We start from the raw sequence: 15033 nt of genomic DNA, 5'->3' as shown, positions 1-15033 counted from the left end.
ATGATCATACCACGGCACTCCAGCCTGGGTGATGGCATGAGACCCTGTCTCAAACAAAACAAAACAAAACAACCCTCATAAATAAACAAACAAAAAACAACCAAGAAAAAACCTGTCTCTAAGCCCCATTCCTTCACATGGTGATTTAAGTCATTTGAGAAGAATACCTCCTATCAGTATTTTTAAAAAACTCTCCAAATAATTTTAATGCAAAGCCGGGGTGAAAGCCACTGATTAGGAAATCTTAAGTGGTTCCAGGTTAGGAAATAACTAGTAGTTACAGTTGTTACCATGTTTTTAAAAATGGAATACAATTAAGAATCCTATTTTGGGTTGTACGTAAAGCTCATTCAATGTATTTATTACATGGCACTCACTCAGTGATGATTAAGAGTTAGAAGGGATTTTAGAAACATTCTAATGGGATTTCGTAGGAAGAAATTGGGTTTTGGAGACAGACTTGAGTTTGAATGAATTTTGATTCTTCCAATTATTAGCTGGGAAATCTTAGGCACTTAACTCTGCTAAGCTTCAGTTTCCTCATCTGTATAATCTGCATAAAAATCACGAATTTATGGATTTCTTAAAAGGAATAAATGAGACTTACATAAAGCCCCTGTCATATTAATAAGCACACAGAAAATATTATTACACTCCCTTTTATGCAGAAGAGGAATTTAGGCAAAAAATAATAAATAAATAAAGCCACACACACACACACACACACACACACACACACACACACACACACACAGGCCTCCCAGTGAGTGTCCTTCCTAAGTAATACAAATGACTAGCATAAAATCTGGGACTAGAATTGATGACTTCCATCTAGAATCCAGTTCTTTTGTAGAATCACTGTAATGTGACTGATATATTATTCAGAAATATTAATACCTTTCCCCTTTCAGTCTTGCTTCTAGAGGATTATTGCCTGTAACGGCCCAGATAATCATGCCTTCGTTTCCTCCTCTTTAGCTACATAATTAAATGTACAGGAGCCAGTTAGGGCAGGCCAAGGCACACCTTATACAGCAATAATAATAATAATAGTATGCTCTAGAGCAGATAATAGACATGCTACTTTGAATGAGAGAATGCTGCCAACTGTGGCTCCTCCCTGGCCAGCTCTAGCTGGTCCCACTCCCTGGATTTGACTAAGATTCTAGAACCGTGCTGCTCGATACATTAGTCCTAGCCATGTGTAGATATTTAAAATTAAAATGAACTCAAATTAAATCAGTTAAATAATTTGGTTACTCAGTTGCACTGGCCACATTTCAAATGCTGAGTTGCCGCTGGTGACCAGTGGCTACTGCATTGAACAGCATAGATATGAAACATTTACATCATCACAGAAAATTCTGTTAGGCAGTGCTGTGTTAGAGGACTTTATATCTTTGGATTTTTTATTATATCTAAATTTATGGATTGAATTTTCTCTATTAATAGCTATTAATTGTGTAGCTATAAAATGGGGAAAAGTGCAATTTGATATGAAAATAAGCTGAGAGCAAGGGTACAGGAGGAAAGACAGAATAGAGTTGATTTGCCTGAACTGACAGCTGGCAGTTGACAATTCAAGCAAGAATAAACTGTCCCTTAGGTTAGTAGGCAGAAACACCCTGGCTAAAGAGTTCATTATGCTTGTTTCTGAAAGGCTGGGGATGGCACACTGATACAAAGCTCTGGCAGCCAGTGCTCCTACTGGGCTCCCAGTGGGTTCCTGCGGGCAGCTGTCACCATGGCAACGCTTAAGATTGAGGCTGGAGCCCTGAAAACAGCTGCTCTAATGCCGTTGCCCCACTCCTGACATCCATCCTGAGAAGCCCTAACCAGGCAAATCGATCAATCCCTGCGGAATCCTCAGAGAGCTCAATTTAAGCACAATTTATTTTAATAAAAAGTAAGACTTGAAAAGAAGTTCAGACATTAAACCTAACCAGCAAATATAATGTTAGGCCTCTTTCTGTTAAAAAAGAAATCAAAATATGAATTTTGCTACATCCTGTCACTATTTTGGATTCTCAGCTATGAAAGCACTGTGCTCTTTCCCTGCATTAAGATGAAGTTCCTCAATTAGGGTGAATGTGGGAGTTATTGGTGCTGTTCAGCAACGTTTCTGTTCTTCTTCCAAACACACTGTAGGACAACATGACCCAAACTTCTTTTTTTCTGTGAAAGATTAAAGCATTTTTGTTGGGATCAATTAAGACAACAGGAAGTAAAATGCAGTTCTATTTCTGTCCATGTAACTTATTTTGGCCAGTGCAATAGGAGTGGAAGTGACATGTGTTATTTCCAGTTAGAAACCTTTAAGAAGCAGCACATGAGAAGCCAAATTCCTCCCCCTGTCTGCAATGCTGCAGACGGTGGAGGCTCCATCAGTCTTAGCACCTGAACAAAGATGATGGAGTACCTCACCCACTGAAGATGGACCTGGAATGAAACCATGTTTTAAGCCATTGAGGTTAGGGGGGTGTTTGTTACTACAGCAACAAATTTAGAATCTTCTAACACAGTGCATATATGAAAAAAAGTATAGAAAGAATTTAAAAATCTGAAGAAAATCAATTATTTTAATGTAAACTGCTAGTTTCAAGAGTATCCTATCTATTGCAGGATCAGCTTAAATAAAAAATCTGTGTAATGGTGTGACTTTTTTCATGCCAATATTATTTGTTTGTAAACAAGATATGTCAGTCTTGGTTTATTATTGAAGCAAAAAAATTAGTCTGATACTAGCAATTCAGTTGGTCTTCTTAGACCAATTTTCGTATACATAAAAATATTTATGACACCTATAAAGAGATATTAACAAACAAAACATCTTCAAAATACAATATTCCAGTACTTACATTCAAATAAATAGTAACATACATAACCTGTGGGAAAGGGGGGTAATATATACTTAGTATATTATTTGACATCTTTAAAATTATTCTTTGGGAATCCTGGGGGAAAGTTTGGAAGATAGGTGCATCATTTTTATTATTTTGGATACAGCATTTTAACTTTACTAGTTCAACATAGTTGATTGTGAATGACCTATGGATATTACAAGATGTTGAATATACTTTTAATGTATGTCTATTTGCCACAGTTAAAGCAATATTCCAAACAATGAAACAATGCAAAAAAAAATCAAGATTGCTTTAAATAATGACAACCTCCTTATTGTTAGCATATAATCTCTCCCCAAAATGCAGATTATTTGGATATATCAATTCTGATGTGTGAGTATGTCTCATCCATCACCTCAAATTGCTTTTGAAATTATATGTAATATAAAAGTTTAAAAATTGAAACATTTAAAGCAGTCATATTTTTCATAATCACAAAACCTTACGCAGACTCTAAACACCCACTGAAGATAAATAAATTTTAAAAATTAAAAAATAATCCTGGTGGATTTTATAAATGCCATGGCTGGGATTTCTGTTTTTTCATTTGATACTCAGAAAATAAAACATTTATTTTAGCAACACACACACACACACACACACACATATATTTTAATACAGGAAATTTAGAAATTAACCAGGCTGCCTCAGCGTTACCTCCTCCTACTTCTCTTCAGGATCTAGGACATTCTGCCTCTTGGCCAGTAAGGGGAGCCATCACAAAGTAATTACAGACACATTTACATGACAACCTTTCCTCATAGACTTGAAGTTTGTACGGGTTTTTCTAATACACATCTTGCTTTGCAGTGAATTTTGTAGGTCAGTACTGACCACTCATTGTCTGTACACGCCCAGGCTGTCATAGCAGGCCACCAGATAGCAAAAGCTTCAGAAAAGCTCAGATGCTGTGCTGTTTCTTTAGAAGCCTTCTTTTCCCATGTCTCATGCTGTTAGAAAAAGCTTCTAGTTACCCAAGATCCAGGCCAAAAGGCTCTGATCTGAGCCCTGCTGCTGCTTTAATTGTCTGCCCCTACTCAGCTCTCTTTATTAACCCCTCTCACCCCTCCCAATAATAAATGTAAATTACATGTTTCTTTCAAGTCTACCTACCCAATTCTTGCAGGAAAAGCCATTTGTTCCCGTGCACCTGGTGCTAATTCTCACTTCTTGCATTTTATCCACTGAACCAAGCTCCTGCCCTGCCGCCTCCTCCCAGACTCCCCTAGGATGCCACTTTACCTCTATTGGAGGCCTGAGCTGATGTATTTAAGGGCTGCCCAAGAATGAAATAATTCAACACTGAGTTTCCCAGGCGTGGTATTTCTCTGTATTGTTTCAAATACCTAAAAAGATGAGGGCAAGTGTTTGAGTGTGGCACCTAGCCAACCAGAGTTGTTTCAAGAAAAGTCAATAATGTATATTACAAACATGTTTTGGTGACCAAATACAGCCTCCCAGCTCTAGGTCTCCCCTAGAAAAGTGAGGCAATTATCTCAATCAGTCAAGTGAAAAGGTCCATTTATGCTTCAATTCTCTGGCTAATTCAGGCAAAAGTAAAATTTTCATCTGAATGATCTCAGTAATTGGCTTGCTGCTTCGCTTTAAGAGAGAAAAGCAAAGAAACAGGCTGTTCTATACTGACAGGGTGCTGGTAATCATGGGGAACTTGTGCATAGAAAACATCAATGAGAAAGCACATTAGTAGAGACTTTGTTGAGAAATTTCAACAACAGATAGAGCCTAATCATAGATGATGAATGGGACCTTTAGCAATCTTTTTTCCTTCCCTGCACCTGCCCACCAACCACTTTTCCTTCAGTATTTCAGGTCCAGAGCAGGTATGCCACTAAGAACAAATCAACAAATCTGTTATCCTTGACTTCTTCCTCTCCTTTAATTTCCATTTCACCTTCTACAGATCTTTTGAATGTCAACCCCTCTGTATTCCCATGGCCGTTGTCTTAGTTCAACCATTGGTACTTTCCTTGAACATTCATCAATTTGATATTTATTGAGGGTCTTTTATGTGAAGGTACAATGCCAGGTACTGCGAATACAATGAGCAGAAAGACAGACATGAATTCTGTTGATCACAGTTACGCTTTTTTTTTTGCAACAGTCTTGCTGTCTCCCAGGCTGGAATGCAGTGTTGAGATCTCGGCTCACTGTAAGCTCCGCCTCTTGGGTTCACACCATTCTCCTGCCTCAGCCTCCCGAGTAGCTGGGACTACAGGGTCCTGCCACCACGCCCGGCTAATTTTTTTGTATTTTTAGTAGAGACGGGATTTCACCGTGTTAGCCAGGATGGTCTCGATCTCCTGACCTCGTGATCCACCCACCTCGGCTTCCCAACGTGAGGCGTGAGATCACAGTTACTCTGAATTGGCTTACCTGCTTTCTATCTCATACCTCTTCCCTAATCCATTATCTTCCTAGCTGTCAGATTCACCTTTTGAAGTGCGAAGCCAGGCACTACTTCACTGCATAATAGCCAAAGTCCTAAGTATGAAATACAAGGACCTTGATGATCTGACATTGACTTCATAGTCCTTTTCCCTTCCAGTCACTTTCTAGTGGTCTTATATTTGACCAATCTGAACTTTCCACGGTTGTCTGTGATGGCTGCTTTGATCCAAAATGCCTCTTTTCCCCTTCATCTGGCTAATTTATATCTATAGTACTTTTTCATTTGGTTTTAATTATTAAAATTATCCTCCTTATATTCTATCTTCCTAGACTTCTCACTTCTGTTTTCCTAGACTTTTGTCTCTTGTTTCCACAGGGAATAATTTCAAGTCCCTTTAGCTGTCTAAAGAAAACTTGTGTTTGGTGTAAACATTGATTCTTTCAACTAGGCCTTTGTTGTGTTTTTGAGCTGCTTTACTGTTCTGAGCATTCTCCTCTGAACACGTTTCAGTAAGTGGATATTCCTTTTAAACGGCTGCAGCCATAATTGAACTTGGTATTCCATGTGTGATCTGATTTTCAGGAAGGACAATTCCTGTCCTGGTAAATATACGTGTTCCTTTTTAAAACCTGAGCTCAAGACTTTCCACGTCTCTCTTAACTCCTACTCTGGATTCTCTTGGATACAAAATCATGTCTTTATTTCCTTCTTTTGAATCCCAAATCTGGCTGTGATGGATATGGAGATGCACAACTCAGGTTTCTTTCAGGGCTGACTTGTTACTTCTTTTTCAGAGATGACCTCAGTTACAGAGTGATGCCTTGTTCAAAAGCACAACCTTCCTTAGCTATCCACATCCAGTGACTGATCATGGAGGATATATAAAGGTCTGAAAAGTTTGGCTCACTAGGGGACAACACCAAAGAGTCATACAGCTCTGGAGTTCTCTGAGGGTTGGGCTGAGGCTCTGTCAGGCCTGCTTCATAATTCAACTTGTCTCTCTGTTCAATTGCTTCCTCCTCCTGGCTTCCACAGCTTTTGAAGCCTAATAAATATCTTGCAAGTCCAACGCCGTTTCAGAGTCTTTAAAAACCCAATCTGACATTTGGTATCAGAATGGTCCAAAAATGAAGTTGACAATATAAATTTTGAAGCTTTATCATTTGTCACTTGGCTAGTAATGTGGATCCCATCACTGATGGTACTGAGGCACAAACAATCCAATGGAAATGAAAAGATCCTGAAACAACAGAGGACAGGAGGTGCCACATAATTGCTGAAAAGCAGGTGGATGCAATTATCATAATGGGCAGCAGAGCCAGAGTGGCAGCCGGTGGGGCCTGACCCACAGAGAGTTGTAGAGATGGTTAATAGAACCTCATAACCCCGGGGGCAAAATAGATGGGCAGCCAATAAGGAGACTTTGGTTTATACCATCACAAGAAATTAAGGTAAATAATTAGAAGCCCCAGTTAGTGAAGGAACTCACCCCAATAAGATAGTCATGCCAATAAGATGTTGTAGTCCTTTGCTCACTTTCCAGATATGAGTTCGTTTTCAGACCCAGGACCCACTGACTGAAGAAATGGCCAGGTCCCTAGGAAGAAAGACCCAGCGACACAATGCAAGTATATATGATAATGATTCCCCCAGTCCATCTTTAAAAGTACCTACAACTGTTTACTTGGGTGACTACGTACGTACAAGGGAAAGGGGAACACTCAAAACATTTTAGGACTGTTTGACACTGGGTCTGAGTGAACATTGATACCCGGCGAACTGAAGCCTTACCATGCATGGGGCCCTCCTGTTCTAAAGTGGGAGCATGTAAAAACCAGGTAATGAACAGACTCCTGGCAGAGATCTGGCTTGCAGTAAGTCCACTAGGTCTGAGGACCCACGCAGTGGTCATTTTCCCTGGCTCCAAGTATGTAATTGAAGTTCTTATGCTTGGAATATATGAAATCCCAACATTGAACCTTTAGTGAGTGGGACAGAAGCTATAGAAGTGGGGAGAGCCAAGTGGGTGTTTCTGGAACTGTTTGTATCCCCCACCCAAATCAAGGTAGTATATAAAATACAGGGGGAATAGCGGAAATTATTAGTACCTTTAGGAACCTAAAAGATATAGGGGTGGTGGTTGCTATCATATCCCCACTTAAGTTATCTTAATGCAGTGACTTGCTCTTGCAGAACACAGATGGATCCTGGGAAATGAGAGTAGATTATTGCAAATTCAATTAAGTGGTAGCCTCAATTGCAGTTGCTGTGCCAGATGTAGTATCTTTGCTAGAGTGGGTTAACCAACCTCAGTCACATGGATGAGGTTATGTGAATGGCAAATGTGTTTCTTTCTATTCCAATTAGGAAAAGAGGATCAGAAATTGTTTGCATGTGCATAGAATGGGCAACAATATATATTTAGTTTTGTATTCTGTCATAATATAGTACAAAGAGATCTCAACTCTCTAGATTGCCAACAGAATACCACTCCTTTATGGTATTATGCTAATTAGGCCAGATGAGCAATAACTTGTCAACATGCTGGTGGCATTGGTGAAACACACACCCAGTGGTAGATGGGAGATAAACCCTTTGAGGAGTTAGGAGCCTGCTACACTAATATAGTTTTTAGGCATTCTGTGGTGTGGGGAGTTCGGGATGTCTCTTCCATAGTAATGATACATTATTACATGCTGCAACTCCCACCGTGAAAAGAGAAGCACAACACTTGGTAAGCTTCTTTAGGTTCTAGATGTGACAACGTATTTCTCATTCAGGAATACTGCTCTGACCCGTATGTTGGGCAATGTAAAAGGCTGACAGCTTTGAGTGAGACATAGAGCAGGGAAAATCTCAGTAGGAGGTATTGGTTGCAGTCCACCAAGCCCTGTTGTTGGGTCATGTGAGCCAGCAGACACCACGATATTAGTGGTAGCAGTGGTGGGAAAAGATGCTGTGTGGAAGTTAAGTGCCAGTGGTAGAATCCCAACGTAGGCTACGGGATTAAAGCTTTGCTATTTGTAGCAGTAATGTGTATGCCTTTTGAGAAACAACTCCTGGTATATTACTGAAGCCTCATAGAGATTACGTGCCTGCTATGGGACACCAAGGCACTGCACCTGTAGAACCATGTATCTTAAGGCAGGGCTAGCAGCACTTTATTTTAAGAGGTGAATTCTAGAAGTGGAAAACTTGGATCAAGCATAAATAGGACTGGAAGACACAAAAAAGCTGCATGACAAGATAGTCCCATCTTCCATGTCATTTGCCACCATTTTCCCTGAACCTCTTCCTCAGCTCATCCCTCACTCCATATGGAGGATGCCACATGGCTCACTTCTGGAGGAGGAAAAAGCCTTCAGATTTGGTTTATAGATGAGCTGGTTTGTAGGTGGATGCCAAACAAGCCAAAAATCCATGGCAGCTACATTGCAGTCTTGCTCAGGAGTAGCTCACGGGGCTAGAGAAAAATCCTTAAAATAGGCAGAACTTTAAGGTCCACCTTGTCATTCTCTTTGTGTGGAAGAATAAATAGGAGCTCTGTTAGATTATTTATGGACTGATGGGTAGAAGTGAATAGCCTGGCTCAGGATGCTGAAAGCAGAGATATTAGAAGATTGGGGAATAGGAGGCTTGGAGTATAAGCGTGTGAATGACTTGTGAAAGAGGACACAAAGTGTGAAGATCTTTGTGTCACATGTTAACACCTATCAACTAGAGAGCAACCACCACAGAAGACACACTAAACAACAGTGTGGACCTGTGTTGTCCAATATTGTATGCACTAACCACACGTGGCTACTCCAAATTGAAATGTGCTGTAATTGCAAAATACACTGGATTTCAAAGACTTAGTCTTCCAAAAAGGATGTAAAATATCACTAATAATTTGTATATTGATTACATGTTGAAATCTTTGGTATATTGGGTTAAGTGAAAGATATTATTAAATTAATTTTATCTTTTTGTTAACTCTTTTTAAGGTGACTATAAGAACACTTAAAATTGCATATGCAGCTCACATTTGTAGCTCACATTATATTTGTTTTTGATAGTATTCATATAGACAGAATAACTTGGCTGTTTGGCAGCAAGCAGCCAGGCTCAGTTATTGGCTACTCCAGGGCTGCTGTGATAGGTACATGGACTGGGTGTGTGGGAGCCACGAAGGCTCTTCTTGGGTCCATGAGCATGGCCTGCCACGTACCAAGACTGATAAAGCTCCTGCTGCTGCCAAATGCACAGTTTGCCAGCAACAGAGACTGATGCTGGGCCCTCCATATGCCACTACTCTTCTGGAGCCTAAGCAGACACTTGTTGGCAGATTGATAACATTGGGTCCCTTCCATCTTCAAAGGGCCAGAGATTTTTTTGTGTTTTTATTTGTTGTTTGTTTTAAATAAAAATAGACATATATTCCAAGTATAAGTTTGCCTTTCTTACCTGTAGGGCCTTGGCTAACACCATTATTCAAGGACTTACAGTATATTTGATCTACTCACTTAGGATCCCACATAACATCATATCAGAGCAGGTGAACTAATTTACAGTAAAGGAGGTGTGGCATTGGGCACATGACCATGAGACCCACTGATCATATCACAGACTTCAAAGCTTCTGGCCTGACAGAGCATTGACTGGCCTGTAGAAGGCGCAGTTGAAGTCCAAGTTTGGAGATGATGTTCTGCAAGAATAGGTTACTATCCTCCAGGATCCAGTATATACATTGAATAAAAAACCTTTACATAATAATATGTCCCCCATAGGAATAACACATGCATCCAAACTCCATTGGGTGGAAACAGGAATGGCTCCACTTAACATGACCCACTGGAGAAAACTGTGGTTCCTATTCCACAACTCTATAGGGTTAAATGTCTTTGCAGTCTTAGAGGTCCTAGTCCCCAAAGAGGTCACACTTTTATCAGGGGACTAAAGAGTCCCATTGGACTTAAGCTATTGCTACATCCTAGGATTTTTAGGCAAGGAGAAAAAATACCTCACCATCTTGGTAGAGGCATTTGACCTTGATCCTCAGGAAGAGATGGGCCTACTGCTACATAATAGGTGCAGGAAGTAATATTCACTTAGGTGCCTTTTGGCTCTGGGTCACACCACCAAGTAAGCCATTGAGGCTAGCAACTGTGTTTGCTGAAGCCAAGAGGAATGTAGAATTAATAGTGAGAGGGGGAGATGGTCAGTTTTAGCTGTGGCTTTAGGACCAGCCAGAGTGGCAGGAACTGTAATTTATTTTATTAACCTTGCTCCTTTAAGTTTTCCCCAGGGAGAGAGGCCCACCAGAATCCTGAAGGAGTTGTTCCCTGAAATTTAAGTGATGACATGAATATGAGGACCTGAGGGATAGATGTGGAAGACATAGAGCTGTTCGACCTTCAAAAATTCCCTTTCGAGGAAGGACTTGTCCCAGGTCCTAAGAGTGCTGTCAGAAAAACATCCTTCAGCTTTCAGCTCTTTTCAGGCTTTCTCCTCACTGCAGAGTGCCAGCTCATCTCAGAGCACTCCCTTTCTGGGGCGGAAGACATCCAGAGACTGACTGTGGAGTAGCTATAAAGGCCCAGCCATTGCAGCCCGCGAGGGGATGACTCAGAGGATCCCTTATCCTCTAGAGCACTCCAGTGGGGTCGGTCTGTATCACAGCCTGATTTCTGTCTTTTCCTAATCTGCTTCCTCCCACTGGCTCCCACAAGAATTGATTCCTCATGGAAATCCTGCATGCTAAACTCCATCTCAGAGTTGTGTGCTTATGGCAAACACAGCCTGAAACACTAGCCTTTCTAAAGCTTCGGTCCTCTGTTATTTAGTTACTTCTATATATATATTCTCCCTGTAAAATTCTCACTCGCTCCAAATCTCCTATCTTTGTCTAAACTCTAGACTTACATTTCCTTCTGTCCATTTGTTATTTTCACTGAGTATCACAGCATCAATTTAAGCTGTCCAAAATGAACACATCTCTTCCTCCTTATAACATTCTAATTTATGCTGGTGATGTTTATCTTCTTATGTCCTTCTCCATATTCCACCTATGGTATTTTGGCTCATAATTATTTTGTTACCTTTAATCTCTCACATCATGATAGGCTTTCAAATAGCTTTTTCTCTGCTGTAATTGCCCACATCTTTCTACTTGCTTGTCTAGAGGGACTCTGCCTGTCTTTTCCCCCAGTGCCTCCTCATTGTAGCACATTCTTGCACAGTATCCTAAATCAGAGTAGGTTCTCAACTCTTAATTTTTTCTAATGAACAGTGACTGCAATAGCGACTGGAAAGATTTTTACTCTGGCATTTCCATCCTCCCCAACTGTCTGTGCACTGTAGCCACACTGATGCTCTACACTGCAAATCACTCTTATTTGATTGATTTTCCTTTTCTAAAATCTTCAGGATTTCCTGAAGGAAATATCCTTATTTCCCTAAGGATATAAGCCAGATTCCTTGGGTTGGTCTTTAAAGCTTTGCACTATCTAAATTCACTCTCCTCACCTGATTTGTCATTTGTTCCTGAGAGTAAATGATCTGTTCTTAACCAGGTCCTTCTGCCCCCGACCAGAAGAGTGATTTTGTTCTGATCAACCTTTCCTCAAATTGCTCCATAATGTGGACCATGGGGATGCCCCTGCTAGTTGAAATTCTCCCTCTCTCTCTGAATCTGACACCTTTTCCACGGTTTCAGCCAGCCATCTTTCCCTCATCTGAACTCCTGTACAGGAGTGGACTTTGCATCACTCATTTTTGTACTTTGCATACATCAGTAAATGTATTTTTAAGCATCTACCGTGTTTTAAACACTAAGCTGAATGCTGAGAAGACAGAGAGTAATGAGAAGTGTTTTCTGTTCTCAGGAAGTACTGAGGGGGAGTAGGTGCATAAATAAGCAAGTGCAGTGAGACTCGAAGGGGCTCTAATACATGTCTGCTTTGCATAAAACAACAGTTTTAGGCAATCGATTTTCAGGAGTACTGGAAGGGCAACATAAAGGAAGGAATATTTGAGTTTTCTCTTGAAAAATAAATAGATGGTCATTAGAATTGTGCTGTCAGGATAGGTTTATGGGGTGTATATTCTTGGCAGAAGAGACAAGCTGAACAGAAGCAGGGAAAAATGGAGTAGCAGGTGAAATCTAAGGAACCACTCTTGTGGGCAGTGGAGGACATGGGAAATAAAGGGAGAGTTTGTACCCAGATCTCAGGCGAACTTGTGAGGCATTCCAAGGAGTTTGAATTTTGTTTTATTGGCAGTGAGGAGAAAACACCACACAATATTTTTAATTCAGTGAATAACCTGTTCAAATTTGAGTTTTAGGATGATCTTACAATCATGTTATTATTTGCTTTTAAAAATATAGATCCAGTCTCTAAATATAAAACAAGTTGTTGGAAGAAAGTGTGTTGCATACGATAGGAGATTTAATACGATAGGCGATTTAAAAAAAATGCAATTTTTTTCCTTCATCCTACTGCCAATAAAAGTTAAGTTTTAGTTACCTTAAGCCAGCAGCTTTAAACAGATGGGCATACATACATACCCATGCGTATGCAGATATTCTAAACATCAAATCACACAGATTCTGCTTTAAGCAAAGCAAAACAAAAATACTACTAAGCAGTTAAGGATACTACTTACAAGAGATTGAATTTGTCCTTGTAAAAATATCCTCCAAATTTCATTTACATAGAGAGTTCTCCTCTGGCCCTTGTGTTTGTTTACGCATCATCACTTGATGAAGGGGTTGAACAGCTGAGAAAGTAAAGTGCTATAAGCATCTTCACTTAGGGATGAATCCTGATAAAGTTAACACATCTTTGAAATGACAATGTAATGAACCATTTCACAGGAACTGGCTTCACACACAACTTTTCAAGAATAGTATCTGTTACACAGTGGAAGGGAGGTATCCTTGTGTGTGCTGGGACAGCGTTAAGGGATTGCAGCTCAGGATGTAAGAACGAATGGTTTACACAACACACAACAGAAATGCAACAGTAGATACAACTTAGAAACCGGTTTTACTGTGCTGCAAACAGATGGACAAGATATTGTACAATATGTAATAAAAAGTACAGCATAATACAAGTGCCACTAATAAAAGAAACTTAAGGATAAGACTTAAAAATGCTTATTTGTTATATATATATACACACTGCAATAAAAAGCCACAATAAATACACGAATTTCCATGTCATTCATAATAAATACTGAAAATATAAATACAGAAGACTACAGCTAATATGAATAAATTATTACGACATAAGGTCCAGGTTAAGTTCTGTTGAATATTATTGTAGCTTATTTTATATACCCTTTGGCATTTTTGATGTTATAACTTACACACAAGAGAAATCAATCTAGAAACTGTGCGACATACAACATGACATCTTAGTGTAACATGACTGTATGTGTGGACTGGAGTTGATTTTCCTCCCTTTCAACCATTTTAAGTCATTAGATTGAACATAACTAATAAATACCTATTGAAGTACTGTTGATATTGAGTTAAAGTAACAATAAAAATCAGCTGAAAGATAAAACTAATCATAACATCACAAAATACAGTTCAGTGGCTTTTCTGAGTTTTTAAAGTTACTTTTTTTTTTTTTTTTTTTGCCAGCAACAAACAAAAAATAAGAAAACAAATATCCTCAAAAGACTTCCCTTGTGTAAGGACCATTCCCAGTATCTGAATGGTTCAACACAGACTGAAGGATAATACCCAAGTCCTTTGGATCATTTGATCTACCAATACATTCAGCTCACTAGATTCCACCAGAATTTGCAAATGTACCAAATTTCTATGGCAGTTGGAAAGTGAGACATAGTTGATGTCTAAAACTATGATCAAGATGAAGACGCTGCAAAAAGTGACATATGTCTATGCAACCAATTATATATATTTTAAAAATGGGAAACATGTTATTTTTGACAAATGTCAAATGATCTATCAAATTGATATACCCTGTGACACTGAGGGAAACACACTGAAAGAACAAAGTGCCATTTTCTGCATAAACAGGCATTAACCAGTACATATGTATTAATAGTTCTATCTTAAGAGGCTATTACACCAGAAATTCAATAAACTAAAAATAAAGCAGATCAACTTTACTAAGACACAATAAAGGCTGAGGTTCTTAGGAACAGAGCTGTAATCTACAGGTTTATTTTTATTTTTTATTTTTATTTTTTACTATTTCTGTACTGTAAATTTCTAGCATTTATTATACATCAAACACTTTTGAAACATGTTTCACAAACTATGCCTCAAGACTTATTTCCATAGAGGTGCCTAGAGTCAATTAAAACATGGGCCAAATTTTATTCACCATTCTTTACATGATCATTCTATAGCATTAGCCTTTTTTTTTTTTTTTTTTAAATAAAAAGGGTCATTTCCCCCTTAGTGTTATTTGTGGGGAGTAACCACACTGATGTGGCTGTCATTTCACAAGAGCGTCCGAGTTGGGGAGATAAGCAGCTGTACCAAGATTGAAAAAAATCCCAAGGAGAAATGAAACATTGATTTCAGGGGTGCTCCTCATCTTCTGGTGAGTTCTGACTCTGAGTTGGGTGTCAACTCTGAGCAGACAAAAAAGGCTCTGAAAGCTCCAAGGAGTGCTTGAATCAAGTGATGTAACCAGAAAAATCACCATTCTCCAGGACTCCTCCTTCATTTTCAGGCCTTGTCAAGAAGACAAATTT

This window comes from Piliocolobus tephrosceles, chromosome 11, assembly GCF_002776525.5.
Source record: "Piliocolobus tephrosceles isolate RC106 chromosome 11, ASM277652v3, whole genome shotgun sequence".
In the NCBI taxonomy this organism is placed as follows: Eukaryota; Metazoa; Chordata; class Mammalia; order Primates; family Cercopithecidae; genus Piliocolobus; species Piliocolobus tephrosceles.
This window is presented reverse-complemented; position numbering follows the sequence as displayed.